The 4,645-nt window shown below is 44.0% G+C and overlaps 1 long non-coding RNA gene across 1 annotated transcript; it reads right to left on the bottom strand.

The window, feature by feature from the left end:
• Window positions 1-798: 798 nt before the first annotated feature.
• Window positions 799-1,497, bottom strand: LOC120654018. The gene is made up of 3 exons (XR_005666940.1): window positions 1,366-1,497; window positions 1,031-1,281; window positions 799-938 (listed from the first exon to the last, which is right to left on the bottom strand). It is a non-coding gene; the product is annotated as an uncharacterized LOC120654018 (long non-coding RNA).
• Between the last annotated feature and the right edge of the window lie 3,148 nt (window positions 1,498-4,645).

The raw sequence follows: 4,645 nt of genomic DNA, 5'->3' as shown, positions 1-4,645 counted from the left end.
ATTCCATGAGCTCGACGTGTTCCTGATGCTGTTCCTCCTCCCTACGAATTTGTTCCTGGCGATCCGCATTCAGCAGCTGCCTTCTAGTTGGGTTTTTTTGCCAGGTACCCATTACCATGCAACTTGGTTGATTTGCACTCTGTGACTGCCTTGTATGCCTTCTGGAAAATCTCGTTGTTTTCCTTTTGGGTAACGAAGTTTTCCTCTGCATTTGATTCCGCCTCAGTAATAAGGCTGCTTGCTTTGTCCTAACATTTACCAGGCACAGATGGAGGAGTTAGTTGAACAAGAAATTGCATGCATTCTATATTTGGATGGACTATATATAGTAATGTATGTACAAATTCAGTGAGAACTCATGTAGACATCCCTAGATTCTTGGACTTTCCAGTGCCCATCCTTTGTGTGAGTTATAAACCAAAGTTCCAAATCATTGGGCTCATCACTAGTTTCTGGGTCTCTCTGATATGCCAAGAACATAATAAATTAGTAATTCATCCTGCAAGAAAGCTTGTAGATGTGCTTCTCCAGTTATTACTTTCTCATAGCTGCGCTGAGCATAAGGCTTAGAGCCTGACAAATGTCTGGTCCTTTGTTGGACTCAAATCCCAGAATTTTGTATGTTCTTTTCCTATAGAATGTTAAAATTTCAACAATAATCTTAATGACTCAGACATAGCCATTTGTATGAAATTGGTATTGTTCAGTAATAGTAACAATGTGGAACAAACCTAGAATTTTGCAGTCCTAAAATACTTCAACAGATAGTGCCATTCAACAATATCTAATTCTTTAGGCTTATGTAGCATTCTCTGGTAGTAGCTGTTGTATGCCTTGGCTGTAGCACTGAAAGTTGAACGCCATCCTTTGTAACGCTCCTTAGCAATGTCCCATATGATTCTCCTTGAATGATCATTATCCTCAATGTCCCACCTAGCCTGTTATATAATTACAAGAACATGCAAATACTATGTGAGTTGTTACGTTAGTTTAAAATTGAAATGTATGCAGAAGCAAAGATTTTGATTACCAATATATCAGATGCTATTGACTCTTTTACATCTTCATGGACATGTTTCCACATTTTCACTCCAATGAGTGGCGCCATTTTCCTTGTAAACATTACTATTTCATCAACGAATGAGCGGTAGTTATCACCTACCAGTCCTCCAAGTCTGGAGAAGTCAACTTTCATCTTCTGATTGCCCGCCTTGATTCTCTTAGAGATTGCCTTCAAGCCTTTTAGGGGACCATGTCCCCTTTTCTGCCCATTTTCTGAGCCTATTCCATGGGAACAAAATGTAATAATAGACACTAAACGACATAATATGCATACACAATTAATTCCTAATAAACACAAGTTACCATTTCCTTGCCCCTGTGTCCAACGCCGAGCATGAGATGGTGGCTGCACTGGAGGTGTTGGGTTGCTGTCTTGACTGGAATGTATATGAATGGTAGGATTCAAATACGCATCTGCAGACAATTTTGTCACATTAATTCCTAAGAATGGTAATTTATTTGACAATTAGGAGAGGGATATTACTGATGCCATCAAGTTTTCCTTCAACCCCCAACCATTCTTGGTATGTCTTGATTGTGTCCTCCCTGTATGTCTTCAAATTCTGAAAAAGGATCCATAATATCAGTCATGAGTGAATTGCAAAATCCATGTGTAAATATATATATATATATATATATATATATATATATATATATATATATATATATATATTAGGCTTTACCATAACTCACCCATGGCTTGGTTCCTTGTATGCATATAAGCTAGCCAATCTTTGTATGCATCTAATTCAGATTCTTGCACTTCTTCTTCTTCATCATGATCTGAGGAAACTCTATTGGATTTTATTGGTGTTATGGCCACAGACAGATCTGTTAGTTGATTCTTTAACAATACTATTCTGACCTCCCTCTCTTCCTCATTACTCTGTATCATTATTTCTACATCATAATCGAACTCGATCTCATTAAGTGTTGCTTGCGCAGGAGCTTCAAGACTTCTCTTCTTGTAGTACATGTACTCCCTGGACCGATACCCCAATTTTGATTTCATTGTTGTTAAGTTACCAATCGTGATATGACCCAAGTAAGCTCTATAGGTCTTAACACGTTCTTCTCCCTCCTCACTCCCCTTGCAAACGACATGCATGATCCATCTATCATCTGTTCTACGTATTCATCGGTGGCATTTCAATTATTTGCAGTAATTTGTAGTAAATCGCTTGCACAAATAATGCATGAAATCTATGGTAGTAGTGCCTGCACGAATGCATGAAATCTAGGGTGGCAGTAGCAGGGTATGATCGAAAGGGGAAACAGCGTACCTGGTCTCGGTCTCGTCTTGAGACGAAGGTAGCAAATATTCTGGATCTTGGCAGTCGTCGCGTGCAACTTCGTCGGCCGATCGTTGTGATGCTCTTTGGGACGAAGCTGACCCAAAGAGCGAAGTCGTCGCCCTAGGCCTGCTGGAGATGGGAGCCCCATCAGTCGCCGTGCTAGAGGTTGGTGTGAACATTGGAGGTAGCATCGCTGACGCCGACGCAGGTGTGTGCAGCGTTTCCGACGAGGAAGGGGTCACCCTTGCCGCCTCGCTCGACGTCGACATCCTCTTCGCCTGCGTGGTGGAAGGCGAGAACTAACTTGGCGGCGCCTGTCGACGACTAACCCTAACTGACCGATCTAGATTGGTTTTGCGAGGGGATTAGGGAGGGAAAGACGCACGAGTAGTAGTCAAATAACGCGGTATTTCGCAACAACGTGGGCCCAGTGATGGTAGCGCGGTAGTTTGGCGCTTTCTTAAAAATTTCAGATGGAAAAACTGGCGCCACTTTCCAAATCGCTGGCTACAAAATTTTCGGAATGCTTGGCGTATTTGAGGAGTGCGTTTTCGTGTGTCCCGCTGACATGCGGGTCCCACTCTGTTTAATTTATATTTGTAAAGACAATTGATTGAACTTTATCGAGTTTTATTAATAACATTTCTATATAAATTCAACAATTTAACTATTTAACTGAACCCAGAATAACAAGATCATCCAGAATAACATTCTTCTAGATCACACAAGTGTTGACGGCCATAATTTCACATTCTAAGCCGTAAACTTGTCGGAAATAACTTGAGCTTTACACTATGTTCCATTCATATTTTGTTTAATTCTAACGAGTTCCACAATTTTTGGATGAGTTTTGATTGTTGGAGCAGGTGTACCAAAATTGGGCAGAAACCCAGGCCGACCGGCCTCTCCTAGGCCGGCCGGCCTGGCACCTCCAAGAGCACGGCCCCGACTTCGATCCAGTGGCCATGATACACACTCATGAGGCTCTGAGTCGAGGGTTGGGCTCTGGTTCAATTGGATACACCGAAAGGCATCAACTTTGGTCCAAAGACTTACAAGACAGCCCAAGATCAAATATACTTCAGCAACCCACTTCCCTAGAGAAGGCACAAAAGCAGAGCAGAGTCTCGGCAAAACCAGAGGCCGAGATGGGCCAAAGGGAGGCCGGCCGGCCTCCCCTAGGCTAGCCGGCCTGGCACATGCAACCGCCAACCGAAGCCAACTGCCAACTGACTCCAGGAGAGGATCAGAGCCACTGTCCGAAAGGTGGTGGACACGTTGTGGCATCCCCAGGCCGGCCGGCCCCACATGGAAGCCCCTCAAGTTGGGGTTTGGCGTGGAAGTTAAGCACAACGGTATTACCTGCTTTCAACCGACGCTACCTGCAGTAACCGCCAGAACCGACCTTGGGAGGGCTATAAATAGAAGCACCATCCATCACTCAAGACACACACCATTGGAGTTCTTCTCTTCCACTTGTACTTTCTAGAGTAGGTTAGTAGCTTGGGAGTTAGAGTCGAGTCGAGCTTGCTCGGGATTCCGGAGTCGTCGAAAGTCTAGTATAGCTCTTGTATCTTCCTTTTGACTTTATTAATATAAGGTATCTTCTTTACTTTTCTGAGTCAGCTTTACTTTCCTTAGTCTTTCATTTACTCAAGTCTGAGGTTCAGCTTGAGCACGGAAGTTTTCCTTTAGCTTAGGCTAAGTTATCTTTCCTAGTGATCGGGAACTTATCTTACGGGTTTTCTCACCCGGACTAGAGTATCTCTAGTTAGTGCTCTAGGTTGAGGGGGATTTCTCTTGAAGGCCTCAAGAGAAATCCTGACACCGAGTGTAGACGTGGTGTCTGACCTTAGTGTTAGCTAGAAAGTGTGTTCCACCCCACGGAACCATTGTGGTAGTCGGTAGGTGGTGACAGCCCTATCCGTCCTTTGTAGTCCACCACGTTCGGGTGTTTTCGTAGCAGTAGTGCAGGTTGCCGTTGGACTCCCCTCTCATCCCTTTCTGAAGTCCTTCCTCTTCCAGCCGCTGAAGTAAGCTCTGCTTTCTCGAGAACTAGTTAGGTGTTTAGTCTGATCTAGAGATGCTAGCTCGATAGTTCAGAAGTGTATCATGTGTCTTATCTCGCTCGTTGTCCTCCCAGCTGCTACCTCTCTAAGGTTTAGAGTCTCCGTGTGTTACTCGATCATTGCCTGGCCATTTATCTCACTACCTATCTGTCGGTGTCCTGACCCGGCGGTCCGGCACCATCTAGTAAAATGCTGCGTGATCCCTCATCCTGGATGGTT

The sequence above is a fragment of the Panicum virgatum genome, chromosome 1N (assembly GCF_016808335.1).
Source record: "Panicum virgatum strain AP13 chromosome 1N, P.virgatum_v5, whole genome shotgun sequence".
Lineage (NCBI taxonomy): Eukaryota > Viridiplantae > Streptophyta > Magnoliopsida > Poales > Poaceae > Panicum > Panicum virgatum.
Note: the sequence above shows the minus strand (reverse complement) of the source record. Positions and strands in the feature narration are given on the sequence as shown.